General features: G+C 38.6%; 1 protein-coding gene across 8 annotated transcripts in view; it reads left to right on the top strand.

The window, feature by feature from the left end:
- GATA4 (GATA binding protein 4) overlaps window positions 1-19,994 on the top strand; it is a 116,599-nt gene that overhangs the window by 76,284 nt on the left and 20,321 nt on the right. The window lies entirely within an intron of this gene.

Consider the following 19,994-nt stretch of genomic DNA (forward strand, 5'->3'; position numbering starts at 1 on the left):
CAGGACCAATTCTTACATTTAATCTGGAGAGCAGAAATCTTTCATAGATATAAAATTTGTCTTGTTATAAACTGTGATTATATATATTTTTTTTAGGTAGAACAGAAATAATTATCGAACACTAATTTGCATTTTTAAAACTTAGAGGAGAAGAGAGTGTGTATGTATCTAAATATATATAATTTTTAATATAAATCGATCTATTACAGTGTCATCATTGGGATCTAACTTTGTTTTAATATGTAGAGAATAAACATTGCATCATTATCTAGAAAATAATTCCCATTTATATACAATTGTAAAAGCAGATCATTTTTTTTTTAGAGAGGATAAATATTTCATCTTACTTATAATCTGGAGAACACGAGTTTGGTATCTCTATCCACTCTTCGAAATGATTACATTTTCTATACAATGTGAGCAGAACATTTTCTCCTTAGCAGGAGGTATATTCAGTTCTGGATGTAATCTAGAATCTATTATGTTATCTAGAGAGGATAAATCTGTCACTGTGCACTCACTCTGGAGAGCAGATACAGTGTATCATTCTCCAAACTGGATACTTAATCCATTTTCTGTACAATATGGAGAGCAGTAATATTGTATCATTAATTCCAAAAAGCAATCTAGAATTCGAACGGTTTCCTTACCGTGATAAAAAAAATGCCAATATCGGATCTGGAACATATTGCTGCACTTCCACGTTTATTTACTAAGGTGATAATAGCGAATTCCAATTTAAGGTCAAAAGAGACGAATTAAAAAAAAAATCACTACTTTCTATACTTCGAATTCGGCTACTCTGGCCTTGAATTTAAAATCCACTTTGAATACTTACTTTTAGTAAATAACTCTGACATTAGAAAATAAAATAATTTTACAGCAAAAAACAAAAAAAAACCTTTTAAATGATTAATTTCACATTTTACTTCGGGGTTATTTTACTAAAATCCGAATTGTAGGAAATTTTCATTTCAAATTATAAAATTCAAACTTAAAATAGTAAAAATGTTAAGCCGTGTCTCTAACATAGTTTGATTTTTTTTTTTTTTAATTCCAAGTTCAGCTATTTTATTTTATTTTGACAATTTCCATATTTTTCCCCATTTATTTATTTATTTATTTATTTATTTTGCAATAATCATGTCAAGTCGCCAGAATGACTTTGCAATTGGGTGAATTTCTCCAAATCGGCTTTTCTTGCCTAAAATGCTAAAATGATGTTCTGGATTATTTTACCCATAGCAGAGATAATTCACTGCATTGCCAAAGCTTTATATATTATATTATATTATATTCTCTTTATATTCTCACTTTCAGGATTCTATAATCCGAGTACTATTGTATTAGGGCTACTGCGTGATTTAATGGATTTTAGAACGTTCTATTCTCTCTAATTCTATAATTATATATGAGGAAAAATCTAGATACCAACGAAGAGTTATTATAAATTGTGATCAATAGGCAGAAATCTAAATACCCGGAATAATAGACATACATATATATTATCCATTTTACCAAACCTATATCTTTGTAATGTTTCTGAATACATTTCAACTAAATCCTGTGTTTTAATGTATTTTCATACAATTAAATGATTGTGCCATAGATTTATTTTTTTACCATTTGTGTGTATGTGTAGAATCTATTCTGGTCTGTAAATCGGTTGTGCGTGCAATGGATGTATATAATAGACACGTGCGTGTGTGTGTGTGTGTGTGTGTGTTTCTGTACTGTCTAGGAATAACATATTTGCAATAAATCTCAGGGTGGAGAATGCCCCACTGTTTAGTCAATATGCCCCATACATTAATTGCAATCGATTTTCCGTTATTGGAAGGGTAGCACTGGGCCATATAATGCCCAATTCGGCGTTCTATATGTAGGAATATAGCGATACAGCTGTCGGTAAAATCGGAGGTGGAATTCAACACAAGCGATAACATCCCTATCATTTTATTTCCAGAATGTAAATCCAGATCAATGAATTTGGGGTCATTAATAAGATGTGCGTGGAATGAGTCGCTTTGTGCTGGAGATGTGGAAATATCTGGATAATATTGTTCTGCCAGGATGTTAGTTTGTTACATTGTATCACTGTGACAGCAAGATTCTGACACGTTTTATATATAAACACACACACACACACATACATACACACATACATACATACACAGCAAGATTCTGACACGTTTTATATATAAACACACACACACACACACACACACACAGCAAGATTCTGACACGTTTTATATACACACACACACACACACACACACACACACACATACATACATACATACATACATACACAGCAAGATTCTGACACGTTTTATATATGCACACACACACACACACACACACACACACACACACACACACATACATACATACATACACAGCAAGATTCTGACACGTTTTATATATAAACACACACACACACATACATACACACATACATACATACACAGCAAGATTCTGACACGTTTTATATATAAACACACACACACACACACACACAGCAAGATTCTGACACGTTTTATATATACACACACCCACACACACACACACACATACATACATACACAGCAAGATTCTGACACGTTTTATATACACACACACACACACACACATACATACATACATACATACATACATACATACACAGCAAGATTCTGACACGTTTTATATATATACACACACACACACACACACACACACACACACATACATACACAGCAAAATTCTGACACGTTTTATAAACACACACATGCATACAAACACATATACATATATAGCAAGATTCTCACACCTTTTTAGATATAAACATACACAGCAAGATTCTGACACCTTTTTAATATAAACACACACACATACATACACCGCAAGATTCTGACACATTTTCTAAACACACACATACATACACGGCAAGATTCTCACACGTTTTCTGGGAGTTTATTTTCTAAACTGAGAGCTGTTGACAAATCTTTATCCGTATTTATATGTAGTTATTTTTGTAAACAGCTGTCAGTTTGGAAAATAAACTCCCAGAATAAGTGGCAGAATCTTGCTGTGTATGCGCTGTTTATGTATAGGTAGTGTGTGTGTGTGTATATATATATATATATATATATATATATATATATATGTATGACAATTAAATGATGTTACACAGCTATATATGTGTGTCTATGCTAAATATGCAGTTATCCCGGTTAATGAGAACATTCTTAGTCCTTTCCGATGTGATATACAAAGTGCGTGAGTGCAATGATACATGGAGTGTAGGAACTCCCAAATATACAGCCCACCCCCTCCACAGGCCTAGAGGAAGTCCTCCAGTACCTTAGCTGTGACTGTATATTTTGGGCTCTCATTTGGTTATGCACCAGATCTACCTGCGGCCTATCTCTCTCCTTATTCTCTATACAGAGCTCACTAGCACTTGGCTTCTACATAGCTTTGTAAATTGTAACTGGATCATATTCTATAACTAACTGCAATAATAATTACATCGTGGTATTAATAGTTCTCACACCTTATAAACTTTCCTCCAGTTCCCTTCTCTGATATGGGAGAAAGTCTACACCTGGTGGCCAGGTGACTGTTCTCCTAATGTCAGGATGACAATACAAAACAATATTTCACATTTTTCTTCCTCGTCTTATAACTTGAACTCCCATCATGCTTCGCTTGACTGAGCATGCTGAGCTTGTTAGTTATATGGAATGCCGGAAGGCACAATGTAGTTAGCGGTTTAGGCCTCAGTATGTGACCTTGGGTTCTGGGCACAGGTTCAATAATCTGCCAGTAAATTCACTATTTATTCTAAAATCTGCACTTCCCTAGCGAATTAGCCAACTAGATGTTTTCTATTTAATAAATAATATAGTATGTCTCGGGGATCAGCCCACTATAATCTCTATAACAGGGGAAGGCAACCTTGGGCATGTTCTATAATGCTCTTACATAGGTTGTGCTGGCAAAGCATAAAGGGGGACGTAGTCCACAACATCTGGAGTTGTCAAGGTTACCCCTGCTCTATAATAGTAATCTGGCAATTACCCCTCGCCCTGCACTGCCTTGACTGCCAGTCTAGTCCATAAACTCCTAAGACCTGACTTGTTGAAGAGCGATAGCCCTTATATTATTCAATATCCTTGATAACGTTTATAAAGAAGCCATATCAGGTCATTTTACTTTATATAGTATATGGAGTTTAGTATTCTGTGCCTTTGGGATTTCTTTGCTAAACCGTGGATCTCTCAATATTTATAAAAACAGATTAAATATAAACTAAGCAAACTCCCTTGTCTTCGTAGTTCAGTGGTTCTCGAACTCTGGTTCATGATGTAAAATTGTGGGCCCGGTGCTGCTTCAGGTGATCCCTATTGGTAATAGCAAACACATTATTTTATTCTGGCTTCCGACAACTGACCGCAATAACATGTTTTCTGTAAGAACACTGCTCCCCCCAGAGCAGCGAAGACGACTTTGTCACCAAGAGCACAGTATATGTGTCTCATAGAATATATTTTGATATCAAACTATATTACAATTAAAGAATGAGTCGCTGAGGTAAACTTAAAATTGAAGAATAGGTTTCCAGAGGAATGCCAAGTCTGTAATTCGGGTCCCGTCAATAAAAGCTTAAAGGGACACTATAGGCACCCAGACAACTTCAGCTCATTGAAGTGGTCTGGGTGCACTGTCCCTGTCATACTAGGTCCTGCAATGTAAATCATTGTAATTTTAGAGAAACCTCAGTCATGACCTTGCAGGACTAAGACTGCCCCTAGTGGCTGTCAATCAGCCACTAGAAGCACTTCCTGCTTGCTAGGCGACTTTTGTTAGCCTTTCTGACGCTGGACGTCCTCACGCTCTACATGAGGACAGGCAGCATCAGTAAGACCCCCCTAGGAAAGCATTGCTACATGACATTCGCCATTCAGTAGTATTCCCCCCCTCCTCGTCGGGTGATGTCAGAAGAAGCAGAGTACCAAGGGAGATCGGCGCTGAAATCGGGTAAATACAATTAGGGTTTACAGTGATTTGTATTCCTAGCACTATAGTATCCCTTTAAGAACCAGCATCCAAGATTAGAGTAATATTTTTAGTCCCCCCCCACCTTACTCTGAATATGTCAACTTGGGAGAATCAGTTCAGGATGCCAAAGAAGTTTCCTTGCAAAGAAATTGTGTAATGTGTTATTTGGCATTTTTTATTTTGAATTGATCGAATATGAAAAACATTTTTTTTCGCATTTCATTTTTTATTAGTGGATTTGGTCGCATAGAACATATCAGAATCGATGGCATATTAGCCATGTCTATGGGGGTGCAGAGAGTGTAATATCCAGCCATTATTGCCCCCATAGCAGCTGTGCAGTGAGAGGGACACTGTCTACAGAAGTGGCTAAGTTGGTTAATGCTCATATTCGAGTCCTGTTTAAGCAGGGTAGTAGGTTACAGTCGTAGTTTGGTTATTTCTGTCCTCTCTCTCTCTCTCTCTCTTTTTTTTTTTTTTAATTCTTTATTTTTGGTGCAAGCTTGCAGGAAAAGTATACACTGTTTTCAAGTCGTTTGATACATATGCTATACATAGGTTGGTACATAGTTAAACATTGTGTATAACATCATAAAGCGTGGTTTGTTGCACATTTTGTGGATTTTGGTGGTCTGTCAGGTTATATCGAGATGAGTCCTAGGTAGGTGTGAGTTTAATGACCCCCCACTATGTATAATGTCGCGCGGGTTATATACCAGTGAGGTGTGTGTACTGAGGTTCTTTGTGAGTATACAAGAGAGTAGGTAGTCGAGTTTCTGGTGGATCCGGTCTCGTGTGCTGGTTGCTATTTTTTGGTCCTCATCTGTGTGTGACTCTCTAATTCCCAGTCAGTCCCTCTCTGGCGTGGTGAGTAATGGGGGGGGGGGGAAGTGTCTTAAGCTTCGTGTGTGCGCTGTGTGTGCCCTTTGGGTTATTCGGTTGAGTTAGGCAAATGTGTGGTTACATATTTGAGTGCCTGAAAAAAGAAAGGTATAGGAGGCGAACCATAAAATGTTGAACATTAAACATTATGTAACTTTAGACTAATAGAGTTCTCAGAAATGTCACTGCTGCTTGAGGCATTTGAGTACGCTGGCCTGTTCAGGTCTTTGGTCTTCCAGCTCTCCTATGTTCCGAGGAGGATGCGTCTGAGTCAGTGTCTGAGAGGAGCTGTGTATCCAGTGGATCTTGAGCTGGGCCCCACTGTGGTTGTATGTCCAGAACTGTCAGGAGCGCAGGAGTGTCCGCTGGGTCCGTGGCTTTATAGTATTTTCCTCCCTTGGTGATCCATAAAGTTTGCGGTGTCGCCCATCTGTACGTCAGGCCTGCCTTCTGTAAAGCCAGTGTGAGGGGTTGCATGGCTTTGCGCCACTGTAGTGTGGCTCTGCTGAGATCTTGAAAAAAGATACTTTACAGTTCTTAAAGTCGTATGGCGTCTTTCCTTTCATCGCAGCTAGCAGGGCCAATTTGTTGGACATCGTTTGGCACCTAAGGATGATGTCTCTTGGCGCGGTTGCGGGGGCTTTTGGGGATTTTGCTATTCGGTACGCCCCATCAAAGGAGAAGTATTTAGCCTCTCTGGCTGAGAGTAGTGATGCCACTAACCTTCTAATGAAGTGCAGTAGCTCCTCCAGGGGCTTCTATCGTCAAGGATTAGCAGGTGTCTGTTCGTTTCTACTTGTTGAGTTTGGATGTGTAGCACCCTGTCGCTCAGCTCTTTGAGGCCTTTTTGCAGGTCTGTCACGTTGTGTTCAGTGGCTCGTGTGCGACCCTGGACTGATTGTACCTCCATTTTGAGGGCCGCCAGGTCTGCCTCCCACATCATTCTGAGGTTGTTTTGGAGTCCGGTCAGCATTTCTTGTAGCTCCCGTTTGGTCGCCGGCGTTTCTGTGTTCTCTGGGTTGGGAGTCCCCTTGTCCGTCCGTATCGGACTTTTCTGTGTGGTCCCGCCGTCTGCCCCTGCGGGTGAGGGTGAGGGCCCCCGAGCGGGTGAGGGCTCCCGTAATAACGGGGTTTTCACTGACATCGGTTGCTTCAGCATATAGCTGATGTCGTGTTGCGGCTTGGCTATGGGCGCAGCCTGTCTTTGGGATTTTCTCCCCATGCTGCCCGTTAGCAGGTTCAGATAATCGGGGTCGTCCCAGTCCAGCGGGCCTCCGTAGACTGCAGGAGCGTGTCGGGTGGCGCGGTAGGCCTTGATGCCGCGGGTCTGGATTTTTTTGCCCGGGGTGTGTAAGAAAGGCATCGGCGGGATCAGGGCAGTGTACTGCGGCAATATCTGTTCCTATATCGTCGAGTTTTCCCAGGATGCTGGAGATATTTGTCGGATTCTGTATATCAGTGCACGGAGCTCGAAAAATGCGTCTAGTCGGTTGTGTTGTCCGGTGACTGCTCCTGTCCTCTCTCTTTTAATGATTAATGACATTCGTACAGTTAAACTGATTATTGGGAATAACACTCTCTACAAGTTGTTTTTAAGTTTTGCACAAAAAACTAACTCAAGAAACTCCTAATTCATCTTTAAATCAACTTTTTTTAAAAATATTAAATTGTGTTTTAAATGTCCCGCTCATCACTTCGCTGAACAAGTTTGTTGCTAAGAAATGTTCTGTTACTATGGGAAGCCATGTTTCAGGATCATTCTGAGGAATTCAAAGTTAAATCAAAGAGAATTTCAAATATTGAGGTGAAACGTAATTTTCCACATCCCCCGTGCTTTCAGTTTTGGTCGTTGTTGTCTAAAATTTGAAATTAAGTTTAAAATCCCCTTAAATCCCGTACAGTTTTAGTGAATAACCAGGTCTAGTCCTATTAAAGGAACATTATAGCTTTAGGAATACAAATCTGTATTTCCAACGCATACCCCCCACACCCACTTCGGACGACATCACTGAGAAGGCATGGCTCCTCCGCGATGTTCCATTCTAATGCTCCGAACATAAGAATATGCTGCGCATGCATTCAAACGTTTCCATAGGAAAGCAGGCTTTCACATCACGTAACCACGTTAAACTTGGTCAGTGCAGTGGCAGTGTCTCTAGTGACAGCCACTGTAAACATTGCAGGGTTAAGCGGACAGGGACACTGTAGTGATGAAGACTGGGTGACTGTAGTGTTTCTGTTCTGCTCTTGCAAGAATCGCTATTCCTAATGTACAGTATAGGTTAGCACCCAATAATTTGCATTGTTGAGACTATTGTATCAAATTAGTTTTTATTGACATTAATATTGGTATTTATTTTGCGCCAACTTATTCCACTGCGTTTTACAATATTTAAAAAAGGGGGGGGGGGGAATTTGAAAACAAATGAGACAATTACAAAATGTTACAGGAACGATAGGTTGATGAGGACCCTGCTCAAACAAGCTTACAGACTAGCAGAGGAGGGACATGTGGTGACACGTTTATTTCGATCTGCCCCTTTAAAAATGTTAATTTACATCTGCGGCCTTTGCTGTTATCTAGTAATCCATGTAATTCATTGTAAAAGATGGAAAACCAAACGTTTGGCGAGCAATCCAAACATTGGCATCTTGAGTGATGTAGCTTAGTTGGATTCTGAAACTTCTTTTCGCCCTTTATCAAAAGTCATTGAAACACAACATAGAAACAGTTTGTAGAGAATGAATCTCTTACATTGTGATACTCAGATGTTAGCGGTTATTCCGTGTAAAAGCTCTTTCAAGGGACAGGCCAATGACCATAAACACCGAGAATCCCTGTATAAGTTATGGCATAAGGAGGTCCCTTATCCATTTTTCCATGAATTCTGTTATGTCCTTTTTAAAAAGAATTAGTCCCTGACCTTTTATAAACTGGCGTGTATCTTTGCTGAGTGTTGTCTCTTTGCTTTGCACAGGCGTCTTCAAAGCTGTTGGTTAGACGTCAACTCTGATCCCAGGCAATCCTCTGGGTTCAACATGTCATCACAGGCAGACACCGTTTCCGTCCTCTCCTTTAATTCCAAATACATTTCTAAATTATTTGGAGTCTCTTGCAATCTAATTATCCACTCCAGCTCCTCGCCTTTACAACATAAAAATAATAATCACAAATTAGGTGTTTACAGTGCAGTATACAGGGTGTCTGGTTGTGAAAGTAACAATCAGACCTGTGCGTTCGGTTTTGGCCAAATTGAATTTCGTTTGAATTTAGGCGAATCGATAATTTGTTTATATTTTGCAGTACATGGACTGACCCACGTTTGCGCACAATTTTTTTTCCAAATTATTTTCCTAAATATTTTTCCATGATTATATTCGGACAAGCCAAACCGTCAGGTTCTGCTCAAACATATTTTTCCTCCATGCACGTCTAGTGACAATGAGTGATTTATTGTCCTAAAGACTTGTGACCATCACATCTACTGCAGAATGACCCAATTCCTGTAAATGACAGGGACATTTTATCTAACTGATGGGTCTTGTTGAAGTCAATAAACAATGACCGTTAAATCTAATTATGTTAAGCAGATGCACTTTGAAAGAAAAGGGAAGCTTTTCAGGGGGTAAGCATGTTAATTTCGTAGAAGATAAACATTTGGGAGGCAGTGATGTTGTCAGATCTGTAGTAAGTGTATTTTGTAGAGCTAATGACATAAACTAGTTAAACCCACAGAGCTCACATGGGGTGATTTAACGTATCAGATGAAATGCAGAATTCTATGTTATTTACAGCTGTAACCCACAGAGTCTTGATTTTATTTTCATTTCATGTTTCAAAATGTATTTTGTCATTACTTGTATGTATTGTTTGTCAATTGTACAGTTTTATATTTAAATGCTTTATATAAAAAAAAAAATCGAAATTTAGAACGATCTGCAATATCTTATTTTTTTAATTTTGTAATTTTTGCATTTTCTGGTACATATCAGAAAAACCTGGAAAGTAATTATTTGACTTAAAGTAGCCGGTGCTGACAGTAGTTTTGGGGGAAGTTGGATATTTTTTGCTTTTTTTGTTTATAGTTATAAAATAGAATTGTTACTTGTTAAACCAAAAAGCCATTTGCTGAGGGCCCAGCTTGATATCCGGGAGTCATTCTCTGTACACAGACTGTGATGAACATGCAGAGATTTTTGGGAAGATGAGGTCTAAGATGAGAGGAATACTGATTCCTGATGAGATGTGTGGAGATAAGTGTGCTTTATTTACTTACCTCTGCTGTACACTTCAACTCAGTAAAGGCTTCCATGGTCGTGTTTGTTTATTGAAGAAAGGCATAGACGTACCATCACCTTTCTTTTCCAATAATCTATAGGTACCAGGCCCTTTAGGAATGTTTCCACTCATGATTGTAAGTAGGAGCAACATTCAAATAATGTAATGAAAGTCATAGGCCTGAAACGTTGCTGATTCACTCTCCTCACATGAGTACACCTTATGGAGTGACCACATTGGAATTCTCCACTTGCTTTTTTGAAAAAACATTTGTGACCTCAGCAAGGTCCAGAGGTGGTCCACCGGTGGATCAACCATTTAAGGAGGGATGGCAGGCAACCTTCGACTCCCTAGATGTTGTGGACTATAATGTTCTTACAGCCGTAATGCCAGCAAAGCATCTTGGGAGATGTAGTCCACATCTAAAGTGCCAATTTTGCCTAGCCCTGACATGTGGCGTCATGGGTCTGGTTATTGGTCATTTCATGAACCCATTATGATACGACATGATAGAATCTTTGCTCCCCAGAGACTACATACTATGGCCAGAGATAAGTTTTTACTGGAAAATAATAGACATTTTCTTAGAGACAATGGGAGCCTTTCTACTCCATTACAGTAGATACATTTATTTTTATCTATACTTTATATATAATACTTATTTTTATCTTTGAGTCCAAGTCCAGAGGTGACGGAATTGTTGTGGTGTTTTACAACTAGTGTATCAAATGTATTCTATTATTTATTACATTACAATACATAATCTAGATAGATTCAATTTAAAGGAACACTATAGTCACCTAAATAAAGGAGTTTTAGTGTATAGATCATTCCCCTGCAATTTCACTGCTCAATTCCCTGTCATTTAGGAGTTAAATCACTTTGTTTCTGTTTATGCAGCCCTAGCCACACCTCCCCTGGCTATGATTGACAGAACCTGCATGAAACAAAATCTGGTTTCACTTTCAAACAGATGTAATTTACCTTAAATAATTGTATCTCAATCTCTAAATTGAACTTTAATCACATACAGGAGGCTCTTGCATGGTATAGCAAGATATAAACATAGCAGGGGATAAGAAAATCTTAATTAAACAGGACTTGCAATAAAGAAAGCCTAAATAGGGCTCTCTTTACAGGAAGTGTTTATGGAAGGCTGTGCAAGTCACATGCAGGGAGGTGTGACTAGGGTTCATAAACAAAGGGATTTAACTCCTAAATGGCAGAGGATTGAGCAGTGAAGCTGCAGGGGCATGTTCTATACACCAAAACCACTTCATTAAGCTAAAGTTGTTCAGGTGACTATGGTGTCCCTTTAACCAGATACAAACGTCTCTAGTCATAGAATTCTGCCGTCGCTGAACGTCCTATAAACTTCCTATATGTTAGAATATAATCTCACACAGAAATAAAACTGCTGTGAGCACAGTCATTCTGAAATCGAATTTTCCACCATTCTCTTAGACACGCAGTGGGATCCTGTGTCTGGAGCAAGTTCTTGAAATATGGCACCCCCCCATTTCTGTCGCATTCAAACATAACAATTGGTTGTACCATCTAAACAAACCACACTCCTGACTCCCTAATATTTAAAGGGGGGTCAGGACTGGCTGCCACCTCTTCTGGCACCCCATACATTGGTTTTAGGAAATTTTAAAATAAGCAGGTTCTAAAGTAAAGAGAGGTAATGGCTGAACTTTCCAATCAATGCTCCATCGAGGCTCTCTAGAAATCATATTAGCCGGTGTCGAAATGTTTTTGCTCCTATTTCCTCATCCAAAGTCTTACAGGTTAGATTGATCATTTTTATTCTCACATCCATCTGGGCATTGGTGTGAAGGGCTTTTTAGTAAAGGCCGATTGCACTGAACCCCTACTGCCTATGATAGCCAACACATGGCCTCTCCCTTAAATAATCCTTTGTTAAATTATTCTTTATTCATTCTCCTGAACAGCTTCAGCTATGTTTATGTAGAACTCTGAAGTTTCCCTGCGGTTGCTTTGAGTGATCAATCATTTTGACCAGACCCCCTAATTTTCTGCAATTAATAAATGCTTAGTTAATAAGAGTTAGAAAATTAGGGCGGGAACAAACCGTCTGGCCACTCTTCTAGCCATCATCGCAAATTAGAGAATCTGTTCCTGACCCTAAAGTAGTGACGAAACGCAAGGTGATTTAGAAAACGTGACTTTTATTATTTTAAGATAAACAAAATCTTTACTTCTTTCCTAGATATTATGTAGTACAGATCTATTTTTATTTTTTATCTTTTTTTTTTTTTTTTATCCTATACCAGTAAAAGTTAAATTTTTATTAACCACTGGTCTATTTTCCTTACCTCTTTATCGTTAAAGGAGCTAACGGAATTTCCTGCTTAGCAGCTACCGCCTCTCTAGCGCTGGAGGCGGAGAGTGGCACTCTGCGGACCCCATGTAAGAAGCCTAACCATTCAAAATTGGTTTGGCTACTTAGAATGGGGATGCCAGGCACTCCTTGCACTCTAATAACTACGGCATGTGTAGTGGTTATGGTGATTGGAGTGATCCTTTAATTATTCTCTTCAGAAATGTATCACATTGCGTCACAGTAGGGACACCACCTACGGCTAATTTATATACTCTGTCAATGTTGTTTTTGCTTATTTTTTTTTCTTTCCCTTGATGAGTCTATTAGGAGTGCAAACCTGTAGGTTAACAGCCTTTATTAATTTATTTAGAGCCCTACCATTGTAAATGGCTCCGATAACCATTAATGTTAATTATTTTTCTTTAGAACCTATTTATATTTAGAGGTTTATGACCCTCTTCTTTCCCACAGTGTTAAGAAACAAACAGGAGATTTAGATAGAACTTGCTCAGCCCAAACCTATAGAGATCCAAAGATTACTCTATCCATTTAGTGCTTTGTTTATCAACGGCCGAGCAATAAACTCATCAGGATAAAAGGGAATTAACCTTTCTTTATTGAGAACTTCAAGGTAGGTTGTGATGTGATTAACACTTTTCCTGAATTGCGGATAATTGAATGACAAAGTACAACTGATGCCGCATTAAGGTAAGAGGGATTTCGGATTCCGAAATTGTACCCAAGTTCAAGCAGTTGTTTAATATTTCCCATGCAGGTAAGGAACCTCAATATATTTTGTGAAGACAGAGCGAAAGAACTGACCAGGGAACTGCACATTTATGCTACGTTTGTAAAATTGGAGGGAATCTTATATATTCTCCACTTTGCTCTTTTTGGCACAAAACTATGTTGGTGAATAAAGACAACCTTTTGGATTTATTCAACAGAAAAGGAAATTATAGAGCATTAACAAGGGAAATCTAAATTATTGGTAAAAGTAGTGAGTTAGAGAATTTTTTATTTTCAACTTTGTACTGTACCATTCCAACAGAATATTCTTTAAAAAATGTTCCACGTCAGACATCACTGCTTTTTAAAGAGAAATATCTTAATTATCTTCAATGAGTTTACATGCTTAGTATTGCCTAGTATCACTTTATGGTTAATCCTGGTCTAAGGGCACCAGGACAACTTTGTTTTTGCATGTTTGAACCTGAGTAGGTTTTGCTAAATAAATTAATTAGCAAAATGCTGCAACATAGCCCCATTCTACAATGCTTGCTTCTGAGTTCGGTGCATACACAGCTCTCAGCCGAACTCCTGCCTGGTTTACCGAAAGAGGACCCCAAAACAAAGTATCACTGCATGTCTATCTTGGGATAGAAGCCCCAAATTAAGCTTTAATAGACAGATACCTTAGTTATGGTTCCCTCAGCATATAATGGCACCATACATGTTAAGAGATCTGTCCTGGCTCTGGTCACACCACGGTACAGGCAGTGAGATGGTCTCGCTATATCTCATCCACACCTGAGTGGCAGATTTCCTATGGATCCCCAATGCCTGCACACATTGTACATAAATATATTTTTCCCTTTTTTATTATAAAATTTTGCTAAATTTTTATTCTCTGGGGCCAGATTAATACTTTGCTTGTAGTCATGTGACACAAGAAGAGGGCATTAAATTTGCTGAAATTCTTTGTTGCCATGACATGGAGGAAGAATGAACTGCCCAATCTGTTTGGTTTTATTCTCTTAGAGCTCTTTGACTTGGTGACACAGTGGCCGTGGCACCTTTAGAACCACTTAAATCAGAAGAATGTTTATTTTAACATTCACACTATTTAAAAAAAGTATTGATAATTGGCTCTCTGCTTGTCATTATAAAAATCCTCACCAGTCTCTTAATGCAGCGTGGTCACTTATAGGCTCTCTGAATTTTTTTCTATTTTGGAGAAGACCTTCTCAGGTGACCTGTCGCCTTGGATGTTGGAAACCTGGGGGAGTGTGGGAAGGACTTATCTGAAGATCTCCCTCCTGCCATCTTCTGGTCTTTAGCTCCAGTCAGTTCTAAGCCATGTCTTATTGTGAATGAGTGAATACAACTCTGGTTTCCATGGAAGGTCCCACAAGATTGAGGATCCTCTATAGATCCTAGTGCGCATGCACACAATTGAGACACAATTATGGACCAAATCAGAATTCACAGCTCTGCTTTAAAAAAGATCGGACTCATTTCTGTTTCCTAGGACTTACTGTACATGTAAAAAAAAAAAAGTGTTAAGAAGATTAAACATTTGAAAAGGTTTACAGTTGTGGTAAAGGGGTGTATAGGATTATTGGGTTTGGTGTAAGAGGGATTACATTAGTATTGGAGTATATGCTTTTCAAGAGGAGTTTAATCTAGGATGAAGGTAATGAGATTTAATTTTTTTTAGTTTTAGAACTCGAGTGCTTAAATCAGACAAACAGAAAGGGTTTGTTTAGATTTTGGGAGAGGTTACATTTTGTATTCGGACAAAGGTAGCTTAGAGTATGTGGATCTTGAAAGTGTATTTGCACAGTCTTCAGTAGTTCAGTCAGCCTCCTATGATAGCAGAGCTATTGTAGCTGTTATACAGTGTGCATCACTCAGTGATGTCCCCTGCTCCCCCTGCAAGGCATTTCCTGTGTGAAAGGCTGTTAGAGGGCAAATCGGAAGTGATTCCTTCTACTTCCTGTCCAGCCTCACACACATACTGGAGGATCTGGGAAAACACTGAGTTTTACTCAAACTATAACTGTTCCTGCAGCTCTGCTATCAGACTGACTGGACTGCAGAGGACACTGACCAAGGATCCTGGTACTTATCTACCAACCTGCTCAACTAAGCTGCAAAAAGACTCAGAAGTGTAGAAAACAGGCACCCCCTAGTAGACAGACACATGTAGGCAGAAATTTGGCCTGCCCTCACTCTAGTAATTGTTAATGAATCCTTTATTGGAATAAGATCTACATTGGAGGGATGTTAAAAACTTACGTCCTGGTGACGTGCTTCCATCCTTTTTATGATCCTCTGTGATACTTTTTCTCCTCCACACCCACAATTCCCTGTATGCACGTTTAGTCACAGGCCAAGTCCAGAAGAACTGTTGTTGTTGTTGTGGTTTTATTTACTTATTTTTGTCAAAACCCCACAAATATGAGACGCACAACAAATACCTGCATTTTAAATGTCTTAAATATGACATTACCTTCAAATTGTCAATCCCTTATTTAATAAATACATGCTTTAGGCATGCTATAATTTTATTTGAGAAATACAATATTAGATTGGTTATGAGTACATGACCCCATTCCCACCAAAGTATCCTTAACTGTATTTCCAAGACCTGGCACTGAAAAGGTTAATTAGATATTAACCACTTAAGCGTCTCATAAAAGTTGGCAGGCTTCCTTTGTGATGGCCGCCAATTTCCTGTGGGTTGTTCATTTCATTTATGGAGGTAAAAAAAACAAAAAACAAAAAACGATGATCATTGAAGAGTACCTGAATTCTCTGTGCCTCATTCAATTGATGTAGATCGATAGCCTCTCGTCGCAAGTTAATAATAATCGCTGAATAAACTTAGAAGTCTCAAAGTTCAGCCACGTTCTGCAACGTTTCAAAAAAAAAAAAAAAACACCCAGAGGACAAAGCGAAGAACTTTTCATTGATCTGTCCAAAACAGGTGGGAGTTTGAACCTGTCCACAGTGTTTTTCTACAAATTATGTTCTTATCTAAATCGTTACCTATCTAATAATGTATGTCACTTAAGATAAAAAGTTCAACCAAACCGTGTGTTGGAAAGTCACACGTAATTATTCTGTAAGCTGCCCAGAAAAGGAATTTGATATTTTTATTGTGTTTATTTTCTTTTATTTTTCCTTTTTATACAACCTTTCTTACTGTGTTTGTAGTGATTAAAGGGCAACTAAAGTCACCCTGTCCACTTCAGCTCAATAAAGTGGTCTTGGTGCAGTGGTACTTTATTTTTAACCATGAAATTTAAAACATTTCCAAACTAGAAAAGCTACAATTTCCGGGGAAATTGTGTGAAGTGTTCTTGCCTCCACCAGTAGTCTACAACTGGAGTGGGCGGAGTAACTGGGTGGAGTGGCTTGAGTAACTGTTGTTGTGTGGTTGGAGTGGCTGGAGTAACTGTGGAAAGGTTGGACTGGGCAGAGTAACTTTATGAAACATTGATTAGCTGTATTGTTGTAACATTGTATGTTACGGTTTTTCTGTTACAGGTATAACGAATAGACTAACATGGAAATATAGTTATTAAATGTGATAGTGCTCACTTTTGTGTTATCAAAACTGTAGGAATGACAGCAGTTTAGAGAATGTGTTTCATCTAGCAGCCTCTGTGTTCCGGAACACTCTGCTGGTTGCTCACACACCTGGGTTCTTATGGCAACTCACTCTACAGCAAGGGCAGAGAAGAGCGGTTAAAAACAAACTGCTCCAAATTGCTCACTTCACTGGTGGTTGCCATCTTCAAACGGTAGTAGTTTAAAAACTATAAATCCTACAGCGAAGAGCTTTATATTGTGAGAACCCAGATCTACATTTTGATGCATAGTATGTATCTGAAATATTAAAAATGAAGCACAGTCACAGTTTAGAAATTGCCCTTCAAATTTGAGGTGGCTAGAGTGGAGTTTCAATGAATGTCAATGGACGGCGTGAGTTGCAAACAAATGGTCATATTGTGAAAACTATCAGGACTATGGCTTAGCCTTGGACATTTCTAGTGGCAGCAGGGATAGTTGAACGTTTTGATATAAGATTTGTGTAGGTGGGCTTGAAAATGAGGGAGTGGTGCCAGTTTAGAAATCATGTCCTGATTTTTCAGCTCACACTCTAGCTTTTCTCAGCTCCCACTCTAGTTTCGAACATTCCGCCATTCATTCCTATGGGACCAATTTCGCCACAAAAACGACAATATTTCTTGAACCATTCGGCGAAACGTTCCACAAAGTAATAGCACACCGATACGTCTATGTAGTGTAGAAACTGTGGGAGGAATTAGGGTGGTAAATTTGGCTATAATAATAAGAATAATATATATGTGAGATAATAGGAAGTGGTCTTGCCATGCAAGAACACTTAAACCATCTCTAGTTACTGTCATACAGACCGCCACTAGAGGCATGTTCACGACGCTGATCAAGTAAAACTCTTTCACGTGATGCGGACGCCCTATATGTGCGATGGCACTCTATGCATTCGATATTGCACTGAGTTAGTGGTAGGGATGTGTATGGGCAAACAATTTGGTTCGGAAATTCGGGTAAGTAAAAAAAAATTGTCTGTTTCGGCAATTCGGACCAATGGCATTCAGTTTGGTTCAGCACTACTGAACTTCGGCAATTCGGTTTGGTTTGGTACTTCAGACATTTGTAAGCATCCGAATGTCCGAACTGCACAAAATTCGTCCGAATGTACATTTAGAACGAAGCAAATTTAACATGTCTAGTTAGTGGTGTTGTCTGGATTTTACTGTAATTATGTTATTCTTGTACAACTTTACCTCGTTCTAAGGATTTCACAGTTGATTAAAATCTTTAAATTTGAATGACTCAAATTATTTATGTGGAATCAGCTTGCTTCCTTTTGAAAGAATTATCCCAGGCCAAATGCCAGGGATCCCCGTTAAGTCTAGTTCATTTACGTCTACGGTGCTGAAGTTTGCCAATACTGCTAGATATCTGTGTATACTAAGGGCGTTCTTCTACAGATACGTATGTTTGTGAATGAACAATGAAAATATAAATAAAAGGCAAATCTAACTATACACAACTTATTTTTCTATAAATAAATGGTTATTTCTTTAGACTTTTTGAGCCCCATCATGGCAGAAGATACATAGAGTACAACTGGAGCGCTTTGTGCAACTTTGTAGCAGTCTGTTTCCTCCTATATCTTGAAATCTGGGACAGTTGGCACCAACGTCATTTTCATGTCTTAAAATGGCTGCCAGCAGACCTGTCATTATGTGAGGAAAGAATGTAAATATGCTATATAATATGTTAAATGACATTTTATAAAATTTCAAAAATGTGATTTGGATTACTGTAGGGGTTAATTTGTTTATGAAAGTCCACTTGCCCTTTAAGAGTTACATTTTACAGTAAGCATGTTTAACTTTTTTTTTGTGTGTGTGTGCGGTGAATTTCCTTTTTCTGCATATTCTATCTCTATGCATCTACAGAAAAACAGCGAAACAAGGCCACCAGTTTATCACTTTATGACTTAACCCTTCTCCCGCTGTGCAATGTATTTGCCGTGTGTAAACATGACACATGATCTGTCCCTCAAATAAAAATAATACACACATCTTCCTTGATATTTTTCAGTAATACGAGATAGGGGCGGACAGTAAGGGATGTAGTTAACTCGCTTTCTGGCGACCGTTTACAAACTTCTAGTGGATCTAGAAAGATAAGCAACTGGCTTTCATTTCAGTTTATCATTCTTCGGTATGATTGTGACAACGAGATAGCGCGATAAACAAGCAATCAATGGAAACCGCAGAATTTAGAGAGATTTTTGATTTATTAGTACACTTTTTATTTTATGGTGTCCGGTCTGGTACACATTTTCTGAATTTTAAATTCGTCTTGCAATTGATTTCTATGTTGTATCTATTCCTGCACCTCAGACGGTGAATTTTGATATTCAGTACTCTATTTGTGAAATACGGTGTTCGCTATGCAATGTTATTCTGGACACATCTTAAACTGCAAAAGCACCGAGAGTATGTAACAATGGAAAATGGTAAGTTTGCTTGGACAAGACCCTCCTCACCTACTGTCCCCGTATGCCTTACAAGTTTTGTTAGAATTAAATATTTCCTATTGTACAGCACTGCATATTATGTTAGTGCTGTATAAAGGAACATTCCAAGGATCAAAATTGCAACTTGAACATTAGCCATTGGTGAGTGGAATTTCAGCCCTTGTTTGTGCTGCACGAATCCCCGAATACCTGTAAATATACTCGGCATTTATTGCAAGTAGCCCCTTGATATCCAAGGTTGTCATAAATGGGCAAATCATGGGGATCATGTACTTGCACACTTTCAGAATCCCCATTACATTCTCCCATGCATACGTCCGTCAGATAAATTAGCATTTTTTTTCCACTCCACTATAGAAGTCTACTGGTTAACCACCATCCCTATACTGAGACAGGTACAGTGTATGGAGTACTTTGATAGATGCAAACACACTGCCTTACTCACAAAATCCTGACATTTTCAATATTTATAGAAGAGAGATCAACAGTAAGTTCCTCTCTCCACCTTATACGAGTAGATGTACAACTCTTCAACAATACAAATGATAATTACACTGATAATATATTGATCCCTCAAATGGTTTCTCCAAGCATTTCTGACCATTACCATT

This window comes from Pelobates fuscus, chromosome 2 (genome assembly GCF_036172605.1).
Source record: "Pelobates fuscus isolate aPelFus1 chromosome 2, aPelFus1.pri, whole genome shotgun sequence".
NCBI classification, from domain to species: domain Eukaryota; kingdom Metazoa; phylum Chordata; class Amphibia; order Anura; family Pelobatidae; genus Pelobates; species Pelobates fuscus.